The 27,328-nt window shown below is 45.0% G+C and overlaps 1 protein-coding gene across 11 annotated transcripts in view; it reads right to left on the bottom strand.

Moving 5' to 3' along the window:
• WNK2 (WNK lysine deficient protein kinase 2) overlaps positions 1-27,120 on the bottom strand; it is a 252,051-nt gene extending 224,931 nt beyond the window's left edge. For 6 of the 11 annotated variants that reach the window (XM_073574198.1, XM_073574209.1, XM_073574204.1 and 3 more), the window contains exon 1: positions 9,564-9,793. The gene's annotated coding sequence lies outside the window, so the exon portion shown is untranslated. Of the gene's footprint in view, positions 1-9,477; positions 9,796-11,181; positions 11,278-11,361; positions 11,501-27,101 lie in introns of those variants that run through there. The other 5 variants (XM_073574200.1, XM_073574202.1, XM_073574203.1 and 2 more) reach the window with 5 other exon arrangements.
• Positions 27,121-27,328: the final 208 nt, after the last annotated feature.

Here is a 27,328-nt window from a genome sequence, read left to right as displayed (position 1 = left end):
TTGCTTATAGCAACCAATCACAGCTCAGCTTTCATCTTTTAAACAGCTTTGGTGAAATGAAAAATGCTTAGTGATTGGTTGCTATGGGCAACACAGGCAGTGTAACCTGTTGTGGTCAAGAAGATGTGCCTATGAAATATAAATATATATATATATAAGATATCTATAATATAACCGGCTAAGCGTCACTCTGTCTGAAGCCTTTATAGACTGCGCAAGCGCGACGCGCCTGTGCAGTCTGGCTCCAGACAGAATGAGGCAGCGCGGTGAGGAGTGTGTATGGCGTAGTGTGTATGCGTACCGCCTTCTCCTGCATACAGCTATGTCCGGCGCCATACTTACCTACCTGACCGGGAAGAGCATTGCCGCGGTGCTTCTTTTCGGCCGGAGACTCGGGCAGGAGTGCGGCCGGAATCGCACATGCCCATAGCGCGATCCGGCGCCATTTTACTGAAGACACATTTGCAGTGTGTCTTCAGCAATATGGCGCCGGACAGAGCTATGGGCATGCGTGTACTCCGGCGCCACACTCCTCCCCCGGCCTCCAGCAGAACGTGACAGGCAGCGCTGGAGCACAGAGAAGAAGGGTGAGTATTTCTTTTTTTTTTGTATGTGTGTAGTTCAATAGGGGTGAGGGGGACCATGCATACCAGGAAAGGAGGGTGAGGGGACCATGCATACCAGGAAAGGAGGGTGAGGGGACCATGCATACCAGGATAGGGGGTGAGGGGACCACGCATACCAGGAAAGGAGGGTGAGGGGACCATGCATACCAGGATTGGGGGGGGGGTGAGGGGGCATGCATACCACGAAAGGGGAGTGAGGGGACCATGCATACCACGAAAGGGGGGGGGGGTGAGGGGACCATGCATACCAGGATAAGGGGGGTGAGAGGACTATACATGCCACGAAAGGGGGGGTGAGGGGACCATGTACATCAGGATTGGGGGGGGGTGAGAGGACCATGCATACCAGGATGGGGGGGGGTGAGAGGACCATGCATACCAGGATAGGGGGGATGAGGAGACCGTGCATACCAAGATGAGGAATAGGGTGCCATGCTTGCCAGGATTTGGGGGGGGGGGGGGTTGAGGGTACCATGCATACCAGGATAGGGATGAGGGGTGCCATGCACACCAGGATAGGAGGGGGGCAGCACAAACCAGGATGGGAGACCATATGAAAATAAAAATGCCCGCCACCCGGGCGTAGAAGGGGTTCATCGCGTATATATATATATATATAGCCCCACCCACTCCGCATAGCCACATTCACTATATTATCCCACATCATCCCGTCAGCCAGAGCCACTTGACTGCTACCCCTAATATCCCACATCGTCCTGTCAAAGCCACCGGTCTACTACTACCAATATCCCACATCATCCCGTCAGCCAGAGCCACCGGACTACTCCCCCCTAATACCCCACATCATCCCGTCAGCCTGGAGTCAGAACCAGAGCGCTGAGTGGAACGGTCCTAACTTCCATACCAGGGATCCCTTTAAGAGAGGCCTGGGGTCAGAAACAGAGCGCTGAGTGGATTTGTCCTGACTTCCATACCAATGATCCCTTTAATAGGAGCCTGGGGTGAGAATCAGAGTGCTGAGGGATTTACCCTAACTTCCATACCGGAGACCCCTTTAAGAGAGGCCTGGGCTCAGTACCAAAGCACAGAGTGGATTTGCCCTCACTTCCATACCGGGGATCCCTTTAAGAGAGACTGGGATCAGAACCAGTGAACTGAGTGGATTTGCCGTGACTTGCATACCAGTGATCCCTTTAATATAACGCTGGGGTCAGAATCAGAGAGTTGAGGGATTTGCCCTGACTTCCATACCGGAGATCTCTTTAAGAAAGGCCTAAAGGCCTGGGTTCAGTACCAAAGCAGAGAGTGGATTTGCCCTAACTTCCATACCAATGATCCCTTTAAGAGACCCTGGGGTCAGAACCACAGAGCTGAGTGGAATGGTCCTAACTTCCATACCAGGGATCCCTTTAAGAGAGGCCTGGGGTCAAAACCAAAGCCCTGGATGGATTTGCTCTGACCTCCATACCAATGATCCCTTTAAGAGACCCTGGGGTCAGAACCACAGAGCTGAGTGGAATGGTCCTTACTTCCATACCAGGGATCCCTTTAAGAGAGGCCTGAGGTCAAAACCAAAGCCCTGGATGGATTTGCTCTGACCTCCATACCAATGATCCCTTAAGAGGGAAGATGTGCGATGGGGATATGGGCGGGGGGGGGGGGGGTGGGGAATTTATTTCTGTCATGTGCTCTCTGCTCCTTTAAGGGGGGCAGGCAATGGCTGGGAGCTTATGTTCCCGGGGATGGTAGATTTCTCCCACCATGTCAGTGTATGCTGAGGTGTTGTCAAGTGGGAAAACTTGCTCATAGCAACCAATCACAGCTCAGCTACTTTTAACCAGCTCTGATGAAATGAGAGATGCTTAGTGATTGGTTGCAAGGAAAACTGTTGCTCATAGCAACCAATCACAGCTCAGCTTCTTTTGAACAGCTCTGGTAAAATGAAAGATGCTTCGTGATACATTCACTTTTATATATAGAGATATTAGATATTATACGGGGCCTTGTGTGTTGAGTGGGTGGGGCTATGTGGAGTGGGTGTGGCTTGATACACATTTTTATATAGATAGATATATCTATATAATAAGAGCATATCCTGGAGAATATTCACACTAGGTTTTCTTGGTCTTGTTTTTATAATGAATCCTACAACAAATTGTGCTCCAATATCCACAAACAAAATGCCTCAAAATATTCTTAGAACAAGCTTTCTATTAATTTTATATGGAGAACATACATATAGTGCAAGTAAAGCTGTTTTTTCCCCAGAGTGGGTGAACACCCCCCCCTCCCCCCCCCCCCCCCAAAGAAAAATATAGGAAATCAAGATTTACTACTAGACAAATATTTCTAATAATACCAATAATATTGATATATCTCATTAAATAATTCTAATATTAAAATGATAATTTTGCAATATTACAAATACCAACAAACCATCACAAAATATTACCAGCATATACAGTGTTAATACCACCACCATACTGATCGATAAAGGGGTTGAGGTTAAAGTTATGTAGCTTCAAACTTCTGAATCCTCATAGCATTCACTGTGAGAATTCTCCGAGGCCGTCATTGGGAGCGGCCGTCATGGGACCACAAGTATGAGATTTCCATACCTCCGGCCACATTCCAATTAATTGTACTCGGCTTTGCTCATTTCACTTGTATTCAGGGAGTCTGTGCAGTCTAGTCAGCATGTGACCACATGTATGCAAATCTCATACTTGCGGTAACATGATCAGGGGAGTAACTACAGTATGTGCAAGGGTTGCAGTCGTACTAGGGCCCTGGAGCCTAAGGGGCCCCAGAAGTCCTTCTCCCCTATATGAAAAGGCCAATGCCATTAAAGATTTGCAATAATTGGGGCTCATGCTGTTCAAGTTACACACTACACATGATCACCAGTGTGAGAGAGAGCCAGGGCTGTAGTAATGGCTGAGGACATGAGGGTTTCTAGGCCCTGGCCTCCCGTCACATGGAAATAATGTCCACTAGTCAGCATACCTGTGACTTCAGGTCCAGCGTGATCAGGATCTCTTCTGCGCCACTGAAGGCTGTCTGCAAACGATTTTGCATGGATTGAGACAGTCCATTTCAACTTGAAACTACAAAGCTTTACTGTTTTCATTTCTCAGCACATCCAAGTATTTCACAGCATCAATCACATGTCCAACATTACACATTTCTTCCTCTTTCCCTGTACTTCTCTCACTGTCACACAGCACGTTCCCTGGTCGGACCGTACCATAAGGGTCCCCAGAGTCCTCCGTGATTAGCTCTGCCACGGTTAGACATTCCTCTGTCTGTTTCACCCCAAACATCAGATCATCTTTTCCCAAAGTCAGTTGCCACATGATGAGTGACCTGCCCTTCTGTACTGTCATAATTCTCCTGTGGTACTTCCTATGGCCTTCAGTACATTATGGGGACCTACCGCCTTTAACGGTTACGCAGCATCCTCTCTGCTTTCAATCACTGCGGATGGGGATTCCCTCAGCCGTTTCACCCTGGATCTGAGGGTGCCAGCCCATGCGATAAGTTGCCACATCAAGGAGTCTCCTGTGTCCCTGTACTCTCCTGGCCTTTCCTTCTGCACTACACTGCTGTAGCCCACTGTAGTTCTGTCTTGCTTCTTTCCTGGCCTGTTACTGCAGATGGCTGGGCTCTTCACTTTTTATAACGTTGCATGGTCACTGCTACGATTCTGGGCACTAAAGCCCGTGCTATAATCCTAGGCACTAAAGCCCGAGCAGGCGGTTTGGGCACCGTGGCCTGTCTGAACACTATGAGGAAATTCTCCTTCTCTTAGCTGCAGCTGACCCCTCCTACATTAACTATGTACTCTGTGAAGCTCCTATGCTAATTTCCTGTACAATGCTAAACATAGAAATATAATGTACCCCATAACTTGTGCCTCCTTTAATAATGCTCCGCCTTGACCTCATAATAATGACCCTGTGCCTCCTTATAATAATAAAATTATCCCCTGTGCTTTCTTATATTAATAATAACAATGACTCTTTGCTTCCCCTAAAAATAACGATCCCCTTATTGTGCCTCCTTATAATAATGACCCTCAGTGCCTTTATTGCAATAATGCTCCGGAGCAGGGATGCTGTGTCTTTCTCCAGACACGTGCACACATCCAGGTCCCCTGGCTTATTTACCATTGGGGATTTTCCTCTTTTAACGCCCCATACTCTTGTGAAAATGACCATACTGAGACGTGCCTCACTAAATATCCATAGGATTCCCACGAATCCCTGGCACGCCTGTATAGTTTGTAACTGAAAAAGGCCAAATGCGGCCGAAATGTTTTGCCTTGACTACACTAAAAGACAAAAAATACATCTTTAAGTTGAGTGCCTAGTTTATTTTTATTACTTTATGGTGTGGGATTCTACTACGGCACCTTCCTTAGTAGTGCACACGGTTCTCTACTAGTACAGTCAAAGAAGAGCACATCCCCCATCACTTTAAGAAACAAAGATGTAAATACTTATGTCCCCAAAAATATTGAGAAAAGTATTCAAGGAGTGATACCTTTATTGGCTAACCAGAGAAATTATATTTGCAAGCTTTCAAGGCTTAGGAGGCCTGGTGAAGGAGACTTCTGAGCCTTGAAAGCTTGCAAATATAATTTCTCTGGTTAGACAATAAAAGGTATCACTCCTTGAATACTTTTCTCAATTTTTGGGGGGATATAAGTATTTACATCTATTTTTCTGGCCAACACGGTACCACAATATTATTTTGTATTGTACATTGTAAGAAACAAAGAAGGAAATGTATTTTGCCCCTACTGAAGCCCGTAAGTGGATTAACTCACTTTGATACCCCTTTCATGACCCCTGTAAAGTATTATGTACCCACAAAGTATGATGCCCCACAGCATCCCACACAGTAAGATTGTCACCAAAGCCTCCCATACAGTATGGTATCCACAACAGCCCCCAATATACAGTATGAGAGGCACCACAGACCCCACACAGTATTAACTCCACCACAGGCCTCTATATAGTGTGATGTCCACCAAAGCCCCGTACAGTATGATGACCCTACAGCCCCCATACAGTATAACATTCACCACAACCACCTTACACAGTAATATGGTCCTCACAGCCATCACCACACAGTACGATTGCCCATACACTATGAAGATCCCAAGTAGCCAAAATACTGTATGACGGTCCCCACAGCCCCCTATATAGCATGATTGTACACCACACATCCCCCCATATAGTATGATTATACCTCCAACAGACCCCTATACAGTATGATGGTCCCTCAACACCCCCATATAGTATGATGGTCTACCCCACAGTTCATAATATATTATGATGATGTTACCCAAAACAGCTCCTCCCATATAGTATGATGTTCCTCCAAACAGCCCCTTATACAGTATGATGGTTCCCCCAACACCCCCATATAGTATGATGGTCTACCCCACAGTTCATAATATATTATGATGATGTTACCCAAAACAGCTCCTCCCATATAGTATGATGTTCCTCCAAACAGCCCCTTATACAGTATGATGGTTCCCCCAACACCCCCATATAGTATGATGGTCTACCCCACAGTTCATAATATATTATGATGGTACACCTCACTGCTCCAATATAGTATGATCGTCTACCACTCAGTTCATTATATATTATGATGATGTTACCCCCAACAGCTCCTCCCATATAGTTTGATGTTCCCCCCCAACATCCCTCTATGCAGTATGATGGTCCCCCCAACAATACGCTATATAGTATGGTGGCCCAACCCACATCTCCTTATATAATATGGTCCAACTCACAGGATCCTATATATTGTGATGGTACCCCAGATCCCCCCCAAAATAAAGAAATAAAATCCCTATACTCACCTAATCGAGATTCCTCATCCTCCGCAGCATCTGTTTCCTCCTCTATCCATTCTCGCAGTGGATGTTGTTGGCATGGTGCAGTGATGTCATTGCACTGCCAACATTCCTTGCTTGGTGCTGGACTCCAGCAGGCCACAGACAGAAGGGATGCCCGCGGCCTTCTGGGGTAAGTGACAGAGTCAGTGACTTTGTGCTCCACCACAACTGTTAACAGCATGGGCATCTTGAGGACACCAATTCTGTTAACAATGTAGCAGACAAGGCAGCCCACAACCTGAAAGGCTCTTTTGGCATTTGCCAGATGGCCAGTCCGGCCCTGGTGGGTACGATGAGTTTTCTGTGCAGAATTTCCCAATAGACATACATTAGATACGGAAAATCTGTAGCAAATAAACACACATGCATTTTCAGTGGGTTTCTGCTTCGAAAACACATGTAATCCGCATTTAAGTATAGCAATAAAGCTTTGTCAAAGCAAAGAACCAAGAAGTATCAAAAACAAAGTAGCTTTATTTAAACCATGACACAAACAGACAAAAAAATTCGGAGTAAAAAATGCAATAAAAAAAAACAAAAACAAAAAAAAAAAAAAAAAAAAAAAAACAAACACACAAGTAACCTAATTTAGATAAGTGCAAAAAATCTGCAACATCAAAAACTCACCAAAAGCTCATCATGGGAACTTACCCTCATTGTGTTTTTTTTTTTTTTAAACATGCTTTTTTGACACTTTGGTTTTTGTTTCTTTTTGTTGTATCGTGCTGTAAATGAAGCTGCCTTTGTTTTTAATACTTGCTGTTTTTTTGCTTTAACCAAACTTTACTGACATAGTTAGGTGCAGAAATGCACTAAAAACACATGTGCGTTTTTTTTTTACCTGCGGAATTTCAGAACTTAATGCAAGTGTATGGGAAAATCTGCACAGAAAACTGAGCATACCTGCAACAGAAATTGACGTGCTGAGGATCTGAAGCACCGCAGGTCAGATTACGCATCATTATAAAGAAGCACAGTGGACACCAGATCCATCCACTTGGCTAGAATGGGTATGCGCCCATGATCCAGAGTTGCTGCTGGTTGGACGCTGTGCACTTATGTAGCGTCAAACCCGCAGCTGAAAGATGTTACAGCATAGTGGATGGGATTGCAAGAAATGTCATGCCCACTATGCGTTCAGAGATGCCTGCAGCTCACCCACAGAGTCGGACATGCAGCGCGGGTTTCCAGACTCGATCAGTGACTGATCACATGCGTTCAACAGCATCCAAAGCACTGCTACATCCGGATCTCGTGTACCCGGCCTTAGACACTGCATTTTTTATGCAACAAAAACACGCAGCGTCAAAAAATTCACCAAGTGCTCATTTTGGGAAGTCAGCCTTAGGCTGTGTGCCCACGATGCGTTTTAAGCGTTTCCGCAGCGTTTGAGCTGGATCAGACGCTGCAGAAACGCTTAAAAGATGCATCAAATTAATTAGTTAATTAGCATGCGTTTTTGGCTTTTTGTGCCAATGCATGCGTTTTTAACCGCTCAGGAATCGCTTAGCGGCTAAAAACGCAGCATGCTCATTAATTCCCGCATTGCTGAGCGTTTTTAGCCATCCCCAATGATCCCAGAAATCGCGTGTCAAAAAACGCGTCAAAAACGAGTCAAAAATCGTGCGGAAAAAGGTGCGTTTTCTGGGAAGGGAATCCTTTTCCTGAGCATTTAAAAATGCTAGTGTGGGCACATAGCCTTAGGCTAATTTCACATTAGCGTTTTTTGGCGCAGCGCATCGTGCGCAATAATGACTCCTTGTTTCCCCGTTTTTGCATGCATTTGCGTTTTTTATGCGCATTCGTTCTCTAGGGGTTAAAACCAGTGTCTACACATTTTTACGCCAAAAACGCATGCGCACGAAAACGCAGACGAACGCATGTCCATGCGCACACCTGCGTTCCCATACTCTGTAATGCGTTATTTTGTCGCATTCAATGTGCAAGCGTGCACATGCATTTTTTTTTACGCCTTTCGGGAACCCAAAAATGAACAGGTTGCGTCTGGCGCGCCTAGGCGCACACCCTGAAAAACGCATGTGCACGAAAATGCATACGAACGCATGCAAACGCAAGACCATGCGCAGGCCATGTTAAACATAGGTACGCATGACGCGCACGATGCACTGCGCAAAAAAACGCTAGCGTGAAACCAGCCTTAGGCCATGTTCACGTTTTTGCTGCTTTTTTTTTGTGTGCAGGCACAATTTGGTCAAAGCTGCTACAAAAACAAGACAGGTTTTGCTGTGTTTTTGGCATCTCTTGTGCAAAAAAAAAAAAAAAATAATGATGCAACTCCCTTAAGGTTTTGGCACTTTCTCGTTACTTTTTATGGGTGAAAACATGCTGAAATAAATGACATGCTGCAGTTTTCCAAATACCGTAAGTCAGGAGGAGAAACAAAAAAACAAAAAACTGTGTTCATGAGATTTCTGAAATCTCAGATTTTCCTGGTACTGTAAAGCACAGCTTAAATTTTGCATTAAAAAAAGCAGCAAAAACGCAACATGTGAACGCAGCCTTATAGTACAACTGATTGAGATAGCTAAGACCAAGTACGGACTGCGGCTGAAATTCAGCCCTGGCATTTGAAATCACAAGGGCCAAAACTAACACCACGTATCCTGTTACCCATCCCAGTGCACACCTTATGTATCAGCAGCACTCCGTCCTATCCACAGGTGGTACAGTATGGCAATTCGCCTTCTATAGTTTTTGTGTCACCCTGAGGTTTGTACTTGGTAGGCCTCATACTCACTTGCGAGAGACTCGCACGATTCTCGTGCGAGTCTCTCGCATGAAAACCCGGCACTCGGACTGGAGCGTGCGGCTGCATAGAAATACATGTAGACGCACGCTCCGGTCCGAGTGCCGGGTTTTCATGCGAGAGAATCGTATGGGATTTTCGCGAGTATGAGCCCGTACAGGAGATATAGGATTACACAGCACTACTGGGAATTGGCGGAAACTTACTGTTCTAGCTCGGAGATTTACAGTTTACTCCTCTCTTGGTCTGGTAAAATAATGAATGAATGACAACTTTCCAGCAGGTTACACACCTTATTATACACAGGTGAGCTGAGCCTCTGATCGCCTCTCCTCTGGACAGGCAGGAATCATGTGATGTGTGGGGCTAAATTGGAGAAAAAAACTTTTCCATGGTAGTTAAGCATTAGGCCATTTTCACATGTAGTTTTCTGGAACAAATCGGCTCCAAAATCTTCTTTGAAAACTTATTTAGTTCTCTATGGCAGTGTTCCCCAACTCCAGTCCTCAAGGCCCACCAACAAGTCATGTTTTCAGGATTTCCTTAGTATTGCTCAGGTGATAATTGCTTCACCTGTGCCATACAAGGGAAATCCTGAAAACATGATCAGTTGGTGGGTCTTGAGGACTGGAGTTGGGGAACCCTGCTCTATGGGAAATTCACTTTGCTGCTCATATAAGGAGGTTTTTTTTATAGTTTTATTTTCTCCTCCTGAAGCGGTTTTGAAAAATGCACTTTTTTTATTTTCCACCAAGCATGTCTCTTGTTTGAATCAAATAGTCATCAACCCAAAACTAGGGCTGTCCAAAAGGTTCTTCTAAGGCCAAGTTCACACAAAGCATTTTTTTAATGCAAATTTTCAGCTGCGTTTTGCAGTAACAGCGAAGCTTATGAGATTTTAGAAATCTCTTGCGCACACCTTGTTTCTTTTGTCATCAGGATTTTCTGCTTTGAGTGTTTTTTTTTGGACAATTGAGCATGTCATTTTCAGCTGGTTTTTTTTCAGCTTTTTTAACCCATCGACTTGAATGGCTGATGAAAAAACGCACCCAAAAACACAGGCATCATGTTTTGCTGCGTTCCTGATTCTATGGAATAGGACTTTTTTTTCCAGCGCTAAGGCTGGTTTCACATTTGCGCTTTATAGCGCAGCGACGGCCTGCGCACGGCTGCCGCTAAGCCCCGCCCCCTCCAGTCATCGCCGCCTACTAGCGCACATGGACGCTTGCGATCTGCGCACCCTATCTTTAGCATAGGGTGCGCATATCGTGCGCTAGCAGGGTTTTGCAGTGCGCTGCGCACTTTTGAAGGTGCGCGCTGAAATGCAACATGCTGCGTTCGGTGCACACGGGCGCACCTTCAAAAGTGCGCAGTGCACGGCAAAATCCTGCAAGCGCACGATCTGCGCACCCTATGCTAAAGATTGGGTGCGCAGATCGCAAGCGTCCATGTGCGCTAGTAGGCGGCGATGACCGGATGGGGCGGGCAGGGAGCCGGGAGGGGGCGGGGGTTAGCGGCGGCCGTGCGCAGGCCGTCGCTGCGCTATAAAGCGCAAATGTGAAACCGGCCTTAACTAGATGAGCATGCACAAGAGACAAATCTAGCATGCCAAAACAACAAAACACATCCAAAATGCTGCAAGAAAAACCAAGGGAAAGATGCCTTTTTTTCTGCAGCTTCTTTCCTGCCAAGAGATCAGGTTTTGCTGCACAAAAAAAAAAAAACGCTGAAAAAACACCTAGTGTGAACTTAAACTGCTTCTGGAAATTTTTTTGGAGAAGAAAATTATCTAAAAAAAGAAACATATCCTGAAGTAGTTTCCATTTCTGGAGCACACCAGTAAAGGGGCTATCCGTGACCGCTCTGAGCTGGCGCAGGGTAGAACAAGCAGGTAGATAAAAACTACCTACCAGTCAGTTCTTTAAGGGAACCACCAACCAGGTTTGGCTGATATGAGTTACGGCCACCATCATTCAGGGCTTATCTACAGCATTCTATAATCCGACCTGCAACAAAAGAAACACAAGTTTTATTACACTCATCCGGGGAGCGATCCAGTTTGATGGATGTCGCGGGTCTGGGTCCGGCACCTCCCATCTTCATGCAATGCCGTCCTCCTGATTGCTTCATGGCTCCCCGGCATTGCGCTCCTGCGCAGGCGTACTTATCTGCCCTGTTGAGGGCAGAGCAAAGTACTGCAGTGCGCAGGCGCTAGGAAAGGTCAGAGAGGCCCAACGCCTGCGCACTGCAGTACTTTGCTCTGCCCTCAACAGGGAAGATAAGTACACCTATGCAGGAGCGCGATGCCGGGGAGCCATGAAGCAATCAGGAGGACGGCATTGCAAGAAGATGGGAGGCGCCGGACAAAGACCTGCGACATTCATTGGAACGGACCACCCCCCTGGGTGAGTAAAATAAAACTTATTTTTCTTATCTTTCAGGTCAGATTGGGGGCTTATCTACAGCATTATAGAATGCTGTAGATTAGCCCTGAAAGGCGGTGGCCGTAACTTGTATCGGCCAAACCTGGTGAAAGGTTCCCTTTAAACCCATAATAATAAAAAAAAAAAAAAAAAGAATAAAATAGTCCTGGGAAGTAGAGAGCAGCTCCTGAAGAGTGCCTTTTGCTCTGGCAAATTTGCTATGTGGAAAATCCCTAGCTTGCTACAGTGGTAGCATTGTAGGTAAAATTTCACCAAAATTTCATGAGCTTGATATGTAAAAAAAAAAATCCATTTGGAAACCGACCAAGGCTAAGTTCATACATTGCGTATTTGTTAGATGCACATTTTGCTGCAGACTTTACCATTTCCGTGACATAGGGTGAAATCTACACTGAATTCCACACCAAAAACTGAAACGCCATATCTCATGTCAAGTCATGCACCGAAATTTTCAGAAACGTATCGCTGAGATGTGTTACGATCTTATCCACTCAACTGTTCCTGTATTACACTGTGGATTTTCTCCAAGCAAATCTGTAAAGAAAGTTTACACCAAATGCTCAACCTATGAACTTACCTCAGACCTGCAGCATGTCAACTTGCGCTGTAGATTTTCCCTGTGGATATAACCCTATGCACTGCATGAGGCAAAATCCATGACAAATTCACCTGTTTGTTAAGGCTAGTTTCACATTTGCGCTTTTGAGTGCAGCGACGGCCTGCGCACGGCCGCCGCTAAGCCCCGCCCCCTGTCGCGCCTCAGCTGGTAGCTCGGCCTACCAGCGCATGACACTGCATGCCTCCTGCGTCCCCTATCTTTATCACTGGGGGCGCAGGCCGTGCGCAGTATGCGTTTGGCGGCGCATGCGTCCTTTTGATGGTGCGCCGACCTGCGCAAAACGCAACCTGCTGCAGTTTGGTTGCGCTCGGCGCACCATCAAAAAGGCGCATGCTGCGTCAAACGCATACTGCGCACGGCCTGCGCCCCCAGTGATAAAGATAGGGAACGCATACAGCGTCATGCGCCGGTAGGCGGAGTACCGTCGGAGGCGTGGCAGGGGGCGGGACTTAGCGGTGGCCGTGCGCAGGCCGTCGCTGCGCTCAAAAGCGCAAATGTGAAACTGGCTTAAGTGACAGGCATGGGAGACCACATCAATGCATACACACCAGTTTATATCCCAGATCATACCTTTGGGTTTTTTTCTGTCTGTTTGCACCATGTGCATATAAAGGTGTGGCCTGCCTTTCCTTTGAGCTGGACATTATATTGATGTGGTCTCCCATGGCTGTGTGGCCACTTGTTGGGCCCAGTCCTTCTCAGACCTTATCCACATGCATGTCACCTGACAAATGGTAAGGTTATCAATATTAGAGTTAGTGCTGTCCCAATTACGGTCACCGTGAAGTGGTAGGATGGCTTTCACATTTTTTTTTTGTCAAAAAATATGTTAACTAAGTACCGTATATCATTTTCATGCACTATGCTATTTATTTACGGCAGGGTATTTAATCATTATGTTTCTGTCTTTTTTTTTTTTTTTTTTAAATATCACACAGTATATACAATCCAGTATCATTTTGCTTATTTCTCTCCCTTCTGATTTTCAAACATTTGCTCACTTTTCTTGTTGACATGAACTCTAGTGCCACCTAAAAACCAAAGTGTCACAAAACGGATGTTAAAAACAGGCACATAATCAGGCTACGTTCTCCTGATGAGATTTGGTGCATTTTTAATGTTAGAGAATTTCTGTACCTTAAATTTAAATTAAGTTACTTGCGTTTTTTTCATTGTTTTTTTTTAACATACATTTTTTATCACGTTTTTGTCTCTGTTTGGTATGTCATGCTTTAAAGCTGCTTTGTTTATGATACCTCCTGTTTTTTATGCTTTCACAAATCTTTATTGACATGCTTAGGTGCTGTTTACATGCTTTTTAGACGTGTTTCTGACGCAGAAACACGCTAAAAATACGTGCAGTTTTTGTCTGCAGATTTTCCGCACCTAATGCAAGTCTATGGGGAAAATCCACACAGAAAATTCTGCATACCCGCAAGAGAAATGGACATATTGTGGATTTGAAACACACCGCAGATGAGTTTACGCAGCATTAAAAAGAAGCACAGTGGGCAGGAGATTTCTACAAATCCCATCCACATTGTTGGAACTGTAAGATACTGCGTTTTTGATGCTGCAACAAAAACTCATCCTGGGAACGTAGCCTAAAAGTTAATATTGACTTTTTAACTAGCCTTGCCATATGACTTAGGATAAAAGCCAAACCCTAATATGCCATGCCTGACATGTCACTCTCCACAAGGAGAAACGTTACCCATTAGATACTTACGCAGTCATTTCCCCCCTTAGTGTTCTCACCCACTGCAATACCTGTTTTATGGCTCCCATAAAGTATGATGCCCCCCCATACACACAGTATGATACAGACACTGTACCCTCAAAACACACACACACTTACACTATGATGACCACATGTCCCTAGCAACGTATGATGGCCCCACAGTCCCCACACACAGTATGATGGCCCCACAGTCCCCACACACAGTATGATGGCCCATAGACGCCGCACACAGTATGATGCCCCTCAATGACAGACAGACTGTATGACTGCTCCCATAGACAGTATGACTCCCTCCCACATAGTATGATGGCCAATATAGTGGCCCCCACAGCCCTCTTCAAATACTGACTAATAAAAAAATTACTCACCTCTCCTCCATTCCCCAAATGCCTTTCCCTGGTCTGTGAAACATGTGAATTGAGACTCTCAGGGGAACCACCCTGCATGATGGCCTTATTCCCTAATTGGGCCTTTGACATGGATTATCTACAGTCAACAACTCCTTTAACTGGCTGACACAATAACACCCAAAGAATATAGTTGTAGACTCCGAAAACGCGTTATCAGTAAAGGTTGATGTGGCTATTGATTCGGAGGGGCCTTGTCTTCAACATTTCTCTCCTTTGTGCATCTTGAGACACCATAACACCCCAATGGATAGTTTTATGCTAGACAAAAAAAAACAATCAGTGGTAAACGTAGAGATCAGACAACTATCCATTCCAAAGGGGTACTCGCCAGTCATAATCTGCTGTGTAGAACAATTACGTCTGGACATGGCACTGTGGCACACTATTATTTTTTTTTACTGTTAAATGTAAAAGGCTGATCCTGACGAAAACTCCGGGGAGAGAAATACCTGATCCATATTAAATACCAGTGATGTAAGGTGTCAATCAGAGGCATTTATACCTGATGTCAGGCAGACGTGTCACGCTCTACACTTTCAAGAGAATGCGCCGCAGTTTGCTTTCCATTGTATATGTTACAATGGGCTGACATTTAGTCATTTATTACATTTAATGAACACCCTAAAGACGAAATCCATTATCCACAACGGGAAAGGGAACAAAGTGGGAATGGTTACCTATAGGCACTTTCCTCCTTGTTTTCTCACATTAGGCTGAATCATACAGTAACTGTACTATTCTGTGCTACTTGCCTCATTTGTATGTTTTATAAATGGCTTTTGGCTGTGTGCACACGCTGCGGATTGTGCGGATTCATCCGCGTGGATTTTGTAAAATCCGCAGGTGAAACCGCAGGTCAAAAGACCTGCGGTTTTACCTGCGGATTGTTCTGCGGTTTTGCCCTGCGGTTTTTCATCTCCTCAATGGAGGAGATGGCAAACCGCAGGAGAATCCGCAGAAAGAATTGACATGTCAATTCTTTCTGCGGATTGAAAACCGCAGATAATCCGCGCGGAAAATTCCGCACCGTCTGCACTGCGGTTTTTGATTCCCATAGGGAATCATGGTACTGTACACCGCAGCAAAAACTGCTGCGGGTCCGCAGCGGCCAAAACCGCTGCGGAACCGCAGCAAAATCCGCAGCGTGTGCACACAGCCTTATCCAGGAGATGACAGGTAGATGATGCACTGTATTTATTGTGGGTACCCTAGAGTTTAAGATTGCCTAAACCTAACTGCTAGTACTAATAATTAGTGATGAGTGAACGTGCTGGGATAAGGTGTTATCTGAGCATGCTCATGTGCTAACCGAGTGTCATCAGCATGCTCGAATAATATGTTCGAGTCCCCATGACGGCATGTCTCGCTACTGGGTTGCCCTCCCAGGGCTGTGGGGTACTTGATACCGGGCCGGTCTCTCACAGGGGAATGTCTCAGCAGCGGTGACCCGGTCCGTGGCCCTGGGTGCCCATGTAAAAGGGGTTAAGTGATGGAATAAAGTTTATTAGTGAATGATTCGTGACGCCACCTGTGGTGTTCGGCAATGAAGATGTTAAGCCGACACTGCAGACAGATCCTCTGGGACAGATGGGGTGGTGCAGCAATGATGTTGTGGCCCTCCACAGGTAGGGCAGTAGTCCCAGGGCAGTGTAGATGAAGTGATAGGGGAGAGACGTGGATGGTGCAGTGTCAGGCACAGAGATGTAGCACTGCTGAGGGTGTTGCAGGAAGGAGGCAAGGACACAACAGGGTGCAGTTTCTTTACCTTTACTTTGCTTGGCAAATGCAGTCCAGGGTCCAGAGTACAGATGGCACAGGAGCTGGCTAGCTTGGAAGCAATTTAGGAATCTCTCTATGCAGATGGGTAGTGTAGTCTCCTTCCTAGCGCTTATTTTTAGGTACTTGCAGTACTGTGTTACATTGAAGTTCCACTTGATTATTCTCTTTAGAACTCCCTCATATGGCAGACAGTGGTAACCTTCCTTCCCTGGCTCACACGTCGCTGTGGTGCCTCCGAGTCTTATGTGGGAATAGAGCATTTACAGCTTCCTATTCCTCCGGTTTCTGTTGCAGGACCATCAGTGTCCGTACAGCCTTGGAGACCGGGCTCCAGATCATGCGCTATAGTTGGGAATGAGCCTGAACTCTCTGCTCAATCTCCCAGCTCTTCTTCTCCATGTCCAAACACGTTGCCTTCTCACACGAACTCCCCATGTTTCCCTTCCTGGCCCCCCAGAGAGTAGCTCCTCCCCCAGTTTTGGTTCAGAGCTCTCTCTGCTGACCTGGAATGGAAACTGTGTTGTGGTTAACTGCTAGAGAGATCATTTATTGCTTCCAAGCATGACATCACACTCCCTAGGAGGAAGGCAATGCCACTGTGGCGACCATACTCCCGGGGGCACCACACTACTATTCGACAGCTGCAGGGATTCTGATCGTTGCTGCTAGACCTTGGATTTTCCTTGACCGTCCACTTGCCTAGCCCTTTTGACGTGATCCGGTACCTTCTTGGAATTTTGACCTCGGACTGTTACCTGACTATGCCTTTGTCTCCCCCTTCTGTCTATAATGTACCCTCCTGGCTTTTGACCTTGGACGTCTTGGCCATCCAGCCTCAAGGCTTGTCCATGAGTAGTGACTAGTATCACGAGAATACCCTTTTAATTTCCTAGGATGGGTAGGAAGAATTCCACACTGTAAATTGGGAGTAACTTAAGGCCCCATCACACATAACGATGCACCAGCGATCCCGACAACGATATGACCTTGTCAGGATCGCTGGTTTCTCGCTACATGATCGCTGGTGAGCTGCCAAACAGGCAGATTTCACCAGCGATCAGGACCAGCGAGGACGCTGGTATCTAAGGTAAATATCGGGTAACTAAGCGTGCGTGGCACTTAGTTACCCACTGTGTACCTTGGATACCAGCTCCCACCGCGAGCACCCAGGTATCCAAGGTACACAGCGGGTAACTAAGCGACGTGCGTTCTTAGTTACCCGATATTTACCTTGGATACCAGCTCCCAGCGTCTGCTTACAGCGCTGGGAGCTCGCGCAGCAATGCACGCTGGCCAGCGGGAGACCAACGATCAAAAAACGGCCCAGGACATTCCTGCACGATCAGCGATACCCGGCGGGGGTGGCAGTCGCTGATGCGTGCCACACACAGCGATGTCGCTGGTGAGATCGCTGATGCATCACAAAATCAGCGATCTCGCAGTGTGTGACGGGGCCTTAACAGTACATTACATGTGGAAAAACGTTTACCCAAAAACGGCCACCGTTAGCAAAAAAACAAAATCTACTTTGCAAAAAGATACACTGTGGATTTGCAAAATTTTACCTGGTTCATTACCTTGCAGAGATGCCACAGATTTTTATGGCTATGAGCACAAACTTTTTGGAGAAGAAATTGAGCGGAAGCTCTGCTGATCCTCCTCAAAACTCAAAGACTTGAGTTTCTGCTTCCTGGCTATCTGCACATGGTGTCGTTTTATTCAGTTTTCGGAGCAGAGACTGGGCAGAAATTCCAGGTTTTTGGAGAGTTTCAGCTTAGTTTCTGAAATGTATGATGTATGGGGGCACAATGGGCAATGTTATTTAATGTATGGGGGCGGTTTTTAATTTATGGCGATTTACTTTTGATGATACTGTTATTTTGAAGGAAAAATGAGCTACTGGTATTCTGTAGAGCTCTATGGAGCTTATGTAGAAGTGGGGGGGGGAAAGCAGGGGGAAAGCGGGGAGGGAGCTATAGAAGTGATCAGCCATAGATGTCTCTGTTTTCACATTCTGCAGACACGAATTATGGCAGGAAGAATAGCTGAAGATGAATTACCTTACTTTGAGAATATAATATATGGTATACACATATATGGTCTGCAGCGTTCTTGCGTATAACTGCTATCTGCCACTATATGGGGGTAGTATTCGTATTAGTTACAGTGGTTTTTGTTAGTGGTCAGTATGGTGATATGATTCAGTCACCATCGTATATGTGTAAGGAGAACACCCGGACCAGGCCTACCTACTCCATGACGGATCCGGAACTGTCGGGGATGTCACCCAGGTTTCACGGGGGAAAGCTTAAAGCCCCGGACCGACCTCTGCGCCTAGGAGTAGGGGGCGTGACTTAGATAAAAGGGCCACAGCGAGCAGCAAATCAGTTGGTTGCCGTGGGAACGTGCATCGCGCAGGAGGGCAGTGTCAGGGCTTCTGCAAGGGGGCAACTGGCAGAGCGGGCAAAAACCAGCAGAGGCTAAAAGCTGTTAACAGAGACTGCGGACAACGACGCACCTGGTCCCTGCTGAGATCGCTGACCGTGAGTGGCAGGACGCCCAGTCAGGACATAAGCCTGCGCACGCACCGATGGGAAAATTGGGACACCCGCTGTGAGGGGTTTCCCTCTGTACCTGAATCGAGTTGCTCGTTGTCCCTGTGTGCTGACCGGGGGAAAGACTCTGCTCTGTCCGGTCATCATTTCCTGACACACCGATCACCGACCGGACCACAAGGAATCCCCGTCGCCGCCAGGAGCCAAGACGTCATCTTTTCCAGGACTACATCGGACCACGAGGAATCGCCCGCACCACCAGGATCCAGAACGCCATCTTTTCAAGACCATACCAGACCCCTTATGCGCCACTGCTTTGGCGCCAACGTCCACATTCTGAAGTCGTCACACTGATAATTTTGCTATCCATGAACTTCCTACCCTATGTGTCACACCCGCTTCCCCTGAGTTACGTCCCTGTGTTCCTTTATAGTTTTATCTGTTTTCTCCCTGCGAGGAGTATACCTGTTAAATTAAACCCCACGTTATCACTTGCTCTGCCTCCGACCCATTACTGCATCTTCCTACCTGCTCACATATGCTTGCACTATATGGTGGTGCTTTGGCAGCATTCATTTGCTATTGTATATGATATTATCGGTAATAATAGTCTAGTTATAGTTGATCTTATTCAGTACCAGTATGGTGATATGGTATTTCGTAATTTTATTACTTATAAAAAGGACTTGTTGCTGCATTAAATGAGAAATTTATATATTATATGTTTTTTTTACAAGGTGGTGTAGACACACAAGGACGCCAAGGGCTTCGCATCTATCCAACAAGGGGACACTAGTTTCAGCCCTATCGTAAAAACTCAGTTTTCCATATAATAAGTAATGGCAGACCATGAAATGATGCCCGTGGCTTTGTTTTCAGGCATAAGAACATCTTTGGTTAATGTTAAAGGTAATGTATATAATGTGAGAAAGTCATCTAACGAATGATGTTTTTTGTTTATTAAATACAAGCAATACTTCCTTAACGTCACTTCTGCACTCTTTGCTTGAACACCCCAAGAATGCCGAGTTTTTAAACTTTAACTTATTGAAAAACTTTTCATTATGGCTCTGTAGGCTGCTGTTTTAGTTTTCTGCCACTAGGTGGTGCATGAGAAACAATTCAAAACCTTCATAACTTAATAACTGTGATCGGGAACTAGTTAAATAACCATCATGATTCCCCCACCTAATGGTAAGGACAGATTAAATAATAGTGGAGTACTCCAAATATCATATAATTCAGAAGAAAAATTAGAGTAACCATAAACCACATTAGAATATAAGAAAAAGTATATAAATCTTTATTAATTCAAATATAAAAAAAAACATATCAGACATATATAAATACATAATGGAGGTAGATACAAAAGGAATAATCCCAGTGCAGCGCAAGGTAAAAAGCTCCCTACATATAAAGTGGCAGCGAGCAAAAGAGCCGTATACTATCAATATGTGGCATAGAATAGAAAAAAAGGCATGCTATGCTAAATATCCAAGGACAATATCTATATACAGTGGGGAAAAAAAGTATTTAGTCAGTCAGCAATAGTGCAAGTTCCACCACTTAAAAAGATGAGAGGCGTCTGTAATTTACATCATAGGTAGACCTCAACTATGGGAGACAAACGGAGAAAAAAAAATCCAGAAAATCACATTGTCTGTTTTTATTTCATTTTATTTGCATATTATGGTGGAAAATAAGTATTTGGTCAGAAACAAAATTTCATCTCAATACTTTGTGATATATCCTTTGTTGGCAATGACAGAGGTCAAACGTTTTCTGTAAGTCTTCACAAGGTTGCCACACACTGTTGTTGGTATGTTGGCCCATTCCTCCATGCAGATCTCCTCTACAGCAGTGATGTTTTTGGCTTTTTGCTTGGCAACACGGACTTTCAACTCCCTCCAAAGGTTTTCTATAGGGTTGAGATCTGGAGACTGGCTAGGCCACTCCAGGACCTTGAAATGCTTCTTACGAAGCCACTCCTTTGTTGCCCTGGCAGTGTGCTTTGGATCATTGTCATGTTGAAAGACCCAGCCACGTTTCATCTTCAATGCCCTTGCTGATGGAAGGTTTGCACTCAAAATCTCATGATACATGGCCCCATTCATTCTTTCATGTACCCGGATCAGTCGTCCTGGCCCCTTTGAAGAGAAACAGCCCCAAAGCATGATGTTTCCACCACCATGCTTTACAGTAGGTATGGTGTTTGATGGATGCAACTCAGTATTCTTTTTCCTCCAAACACGACAAGTTGTGTTTCTACCAAACAGTTCCAGTTTGGTTTCATCAGACCATAGGACATTCTCCCAAAACTCCTCTGGATCATCCAAATGCTCTCTAGCAAACTTCAGACGGGCCCGGACATGTACAGGCTTAAGCAGTGGGACACGTCTGGCACTGCAGGATCTGAGTCCATGGTGGCGTAGTGTGTTACTTATGGTAGGCCTTGTTACATTGGTCCCAGCTCTCTGCAGTTCATTCACTAGGTCCCCCCGCGTGGTTCTGGGATTTTTGCTCACCGTTCTTGTGATCATTCTAACCCCACGGGGTGGGATTTTGCGTGGAGCACCAGATCGAGGGAGATTATCAGTGGTCTTGTATGTCTTCCATTTTCTAATTATTGCTCCCACAGTTGATTTCTTCACTCCAAGCTGGTTGGCTATTGCAGATTCAGTCTTCCCAGCCTGGTGCAGGGCTACAATTTTGTTTCTGGTGTCCTTTGACAGCTCTTTGGTCTTCACCATAGTGGAGTTTGGAGTCAGACTGTTTGAGGGTGTGCACAGGTGTCTTTTTATACTGATAACAAGTTTAAACAGGTGCCATTACTACAGGTAATGAGTGGAGGAAAGAGGAGACTCTTAAAGAAGAAGTTACAGGTCTGTGAGAGCCAGAAATCTTGATTGCTTGTTTCTGACCAAATACTTATTTTCCACCATAATATGCAAATAAAAGGAAAAAAAAACAGACAATGTGATTTTCTGGATTTTTTTTTCTCAGTTTGTCTCCCAAAGTTGAGGTCTACCTATGATGTAAATTACAGACGCCTCTCATCTTTTTAAGTGGTGGAACTTGCACTATTGCTGACTGACTAAATACTTTTTTGCCCCACTGTATATCTAAGGCATCCAGATATGATATAGAGCATAGGGCCCGAAGTATTATGAATAGGTTCTAGCTCAGAAAGGTATTAAATCAATCACTCATGGGATCATACCCAGTATCTGTGAGGCTCATGCCACTTACCCATAAGGGTTACCAAATACGGGGAGGATACCGCGCGGTATCCTCCCCGCATTTGGTAACCCTTATGGGTAAGTGGCATGAGCCTCACAGATACTGGGTATGATCCCAGGAGTGATTGATTTAATACCTTTCTGAGCTAGAACCTATTCATAATACTTCGGGCCCTATGCTCTATATCATATCTGGATGCCTTAGATATATATATAGATATTGTCCTTGGATATTTAGCATAGCATGCCTTTTTTTCTATTCTATGCCACATATTGATAGTATACGGCTCTTTTGCTCGCTGCCACTTTATATGTAGGGAGCTTTTTACCTTGCGCTGCACTGGGATTATTCCTTTTGTATCTACCTCCATTATGTATTTATATATGTCTGATATGGTTTTTTTTATATTTGAATTAATAAAGATTTATATACTTTTTCTTATATTCTAATGTGGTTTATGGTTACTCTAATTTTTCTTCTGAATTATACACTAGGTGGTGCATGCCCACCCTCTATTGCTATGTCACTATGAATTCTAGTGTTGTGTACAGTCATGGCCAAAAGTTTAGAGAATGACACAAATATTATATTTTCACATGATCTGCTGGCCTCTGGTTTTTATGTGTGTTTGTCAGATGTTTTTATCACATACAGAAATGTAATTGCAATCATATTATGAGTAGCAAAAGGTTATATTGACAGTTAGAATGAGTTAATGCAGCAAGTCAATATTTGCAGTGTTGACCCTTCTTCAGGACCTCAGCAATTCTTCCTGGCATGCTCTCAATCAACTTCTGGATCAAATCCTGACTGATAGCAGTCCATTCTTGCAAAATCAATGCTTTTATTTTGTCTGAATTTGAAGGTTTTTGTTTGTCCACCCGTCTCTTGATGATTGACCACAAGTTCTCAATGGGATTAAGATCTGGGGAGTTTCCAGGCCATGGTCCCAAAATCTCTGTTTTGTTCCCTGAGCCATTTAGTTATCACCTTTGCTTTATGGCAAGGTGCTCCATCATGTTGAAAAAGGCATTGTTGATCGCCAAACTGCTCTTGGACGGTTGGGAGAAGTTGCTCTTGGAGGACATTCTGGTACCATTCTTTATTCATGGCTGTGTTTTTAGGCAAGACTGAGAGAGAGCCCATTCCCTTGGCTGAGAAGCAACCCCACACATGAATGGTTTCAGGATGCTTGACAGCTGGCATGAGACAAGACTGGTGGTAGCGCTCACCTGGTCTTCTCCGAATAAGCCGTTTTCCAGATGTCCCAAACAATCGAAAAGGGGATTCATCAGAGAAAATGACTTTACCCCAGTCCTCAGCAGTCCACTCCCTGTACCTCTTGCAGAATATCAGTCTGTCCATGATGTTTTTCCTGGAGAGAAGTGGCTTCTTTGCTGCCCTCCTTGAGACCAGGCCTTGCTCCAAGAGTTTCCGCCTCACAGTGCGTGCAGATGCACTCACACCTGCCTGCTGCCATTCCTGAGCAAGCTCTGCACTGCTGGTAGCCCGATCCCGCAGCTGAAACACTTTTAAGAGACGGTCCTGGCGCTTGCTGGTCTTTCTTGGGCGCCCTGGAGCCTTTTTGGCAACAAGGGAACCTCTCTCCTTGAAGTTCTTGATGATGCGATAGATTGTTGACTGAGGTGCAATCTTTCTAGCTGCGATACTCTTCCCTGTTAGGCCATTTTTGTGCAGTGCAATGATGACTGCACGTGTTTCTTTAGAGATAACCATGGTTAACAGAAGAGAAACAATGATGCCAAGCACCAGCCTCCTTTTAAAGTGTCCAGTGGTGTCATTCTTACTTAATCATGACAGATTGATCTCCAGCCCTGTCCTCATCAACACCCACACCTGTGTTAATGGAGCAATCACTGAAACGATGTTAGCTGGTCCTTTTAAGGCAGGGCTGCAATGATGTTGAAATGTGTTTTGGGGGATAAAGTTCATTTTCTAGGCAAATATTGACTTTGCAAGTAATTGCTGTTAAGCTGATCACTTTTTATAACATTCTGGAGTATATGCAAATTGCCATTAGAAAAAATGAAGCAGTAGACTTTGTAAAAATTAATATTTGTGTCATTCTCTAAACTTTTGGCCATGACTGTAGGTTAGGATGACGTATACAGTGGATACAAAAAGTCTACACACCCCTGATAAAATTCAAGTTTTTTTGGTCATGTAAACATTCATACTAAAAAGAATAATGTCAGAACTTTTTCCACTTTTAATGTCACAAAATTAAATCATGAGGGGGAGGATCAAAGCAACAAAACTAAAATAATGTGGTTGCATAAGTGTTAACACCCCCTTATAAGTGGCTAATTCTGAACACATCCACAATCACATTCAGTACACGTCCACCATAATTTACAGCGATTCTGATTAACACCATATAACGTTTCGCTGTTCTAGCACGCTGCTGCTGACGTCACCACACAGGGCCGCACAGGCAGAGAGATGCCGGGCACAGGTAAGTGCTCCAGAGGGATTTAATGTCTTGTTATTTTAGATGCAGGCGGTCAGGGGAGGGGAGTGTTGTATATCTTCAAGGGCACATAATGTGGCAATTTGGGACAGTTAAGGGGGATTGTGAAATTGGGCATTGTATAGCGAGGGGAAGTGGGGGGGGGGGGGACTTGGAGAGGGACAGTGGGTATTTTGGAGAAGAGTAGTGTGTGGTAGTACAAAAGGGATAGGAGCGACACCAATCAGTAAATGTCACTTATAAGGTAACTGGGTGTAAATATTTATTTGTGATAATGACTGCGTCTCATCAGCATTGTGGTTCCTGTCTGGTCTGCAGTCTGAGGATGGTCTGTAACAACTCCCAGTATCTCCTTACTTTTGTTAAGGACATCCTGGGAATTGTAGGTTCATGCAATACAAATGTATGTTAGGCTGACCTGACATTACAATTGATCGCTGTACTAAGTTTGGTTCTGCATTCATGTAATGATGATGTTTCATACGCTGCACTCATGCACTGACTGTGGTTCTGGCGCTGCACTCATGTAATGACGGTGGTTCTGGCGCTGCACTCATGCACTGACGGTGGTTCTGGCGCTGCACTCATGCACTGACGGTGGTTCTGGCGCTGCACTCATGCACTGACGGTGGTTCTGGCGCTGCATTCATGCACTGACGGTGGTTCTGGCGCTGCATTCATGCACTGACTGTGGTTCTGGCGCTGCACTCATGCACTGACGGAGGTTCTGGCACCACACTCATGCACTGACGGAGGTTTTGGCGCCGCATTCATGCACTGACGGATGTTCTGGCGCTGCACTCATGCACTGACGGAGGTTTTGGCGCTGCACTCATGCACTGACGGAGGTTTTGGCGCTGCACTCATGCACTGACGGATGTCCTGGCGCTGCACTCATGCACTGACGGAGGTTCTGGCACTGCACTCATGCACTGACGGAGTTTCTGGCGCTGCACTCATGCACTGACGGAGGTTTTGGCGCTGCACTCATGCACTGACGGAGGTTCTGGCGCTGCATTCATGCACTGACGGATGTTCTGGCGCTGCACTCATGCACTGATGGATGTTCTGGCACTGCACTCATGCACTGACGGAGTTTCTGGCACTGCTCTCATGCACTGACTGTGGTTCTGATCTTGTACATATGTAGCAATCCATAACGTGTTTCATGGCTATGTTAAAGATTAAAAACTGTCAAAACTTAGAGATCGTGAGGAGGCCTTGCCAAGTTTCTCCTCCAAAAACTCAGTTTAAGATAGTGTGTATTCACAATGATTTTTTTTTTTTTGTTTGAGCAGAAACTCTTCTGAAATAATCAAAATGTTGTTCTGGTAATGTATTAAACTACTGATGGTGGTTCTGGTGATGTATTCATGTAAATACCCCTTTAAAAAAAATTATGACCTTTGGGATCAGTTCAGTATGGCAATGTGGCCCTTTGACCAAAAAATGTTGTGCATCCCAGATCTAGTCTGTTAACCCATGTGGGAAAATGTGTTATGTTCTGATGAGCTCAATGCTGAACATTTTGGCCATAATTCCAAAAGATATGTTTGGCGCAAAGTCAACACTGCACATCACCAAAAGTACACCATACCCACAGTAAAGCATGGTGGAGTCATCATTATGCTTTGAGGCTTTTCTCTGGCAGCTGGAACTGGGGCTTTACTTGAGGTGTAAACAATTATGAACATTTCTAAATATCAGTCAATTTTGCAAGTAAACTTTCATGCATCAGCTAAAAAGCTGAAGATGAAGAAGAATTTCACCTTTCAGCACAACAGCAACCCTACGTGACCGCCTAATCAACAAAAGCATGACTTCACCAGAAGAAGATCACAATTTTGGAATGGCTCCGCCAGAGTTCAGACCTGAATCCAATTGAAAATATGTGGGAGACCTGAAGAGGACGCTGTACACAGGAGATGACCTCGCAATCTGAAAGATTTGTAACTACTGCAAACAAAGCGTGGGCAAAGATTGGCAATTCTAGATATGCCATGTGGATGGACTCCTACCCAAAAAGACTGCATGCTGTCATAAATTCAAAGGGTACTTCAACAAAGTTTTAGTTTAAGGGTGTGCATATTTATACAACTGCCTCATTTTACATTATTTTTCCACCCAAAAAGATTTCAGTTTATTATTGAATTAATTTGTACAGATTATGGGGGACATTAAAGGTGGAAAAAGTTCTGAAATGATTCTTCTCGTGATATTTTTTTTTTACATGACAAAAACCTGATGTTATGCTTTGATTATATGGCACCATCAAATTCCTCAGTAGTTAACAGACATCATCAACTCTTTCCCCATTGGGGCTCACAATAATTTCCCAATCAGTATGTCTTTGGAATGCGGCAGGAAACCCACGCAAACACAGGGAGAACATACAATCTTGTGACAGATGTTGTCTTTGGTGGGATTCAAACTCAGCACCCCAGCGCTGCAAGGCTGCAGTGCTAACCACTGAGTCACTGTGCTTTCTGGGAATTTTTGTTAGTGCATTAAAACTATGTTAACAATCACAACTAAAGAAAAAGTGTCTCACTTATCTGTATGAGGTTTGCAAAAATCCATCAAAACTGCTCCATTCAGCTGTATGGGAGTTTTCAGGTTCTGCAACAAATCTGCTCAAACTTGTTACAACACCAATAACAAGTCCTGCGCTGCAGCTCTACACGTATATATTCTCCCCTGATGCTCTGCAATTTATTAGGTCTGTCCTGATTAACAATTCACATGTAGTCAATAGAATGAGTGGTTCATGACTCATCC

The sequence above is a fragment of the Dendrobates tinctorius genome, unplaced genomic scaffold, assembly GCF_039654945.1.
Source record: "Dendrobates tinctorius isolate UK_male_01 unplaced genomic scaffold, ASM3965494v1 ptg000038l, whole genome shotgun sequence".
Taxonomy (NCBI): Eukaryota; Metazoa; Chordata; class Amphibia; order Anura; family Dendrobatidae; genus Dendrobates; species Dendrobates tinctorius.
Note: the sequence above shows the minus strand (reverse complement) of the source record. Positions and strands in the feature narration are given on the sequence as shown.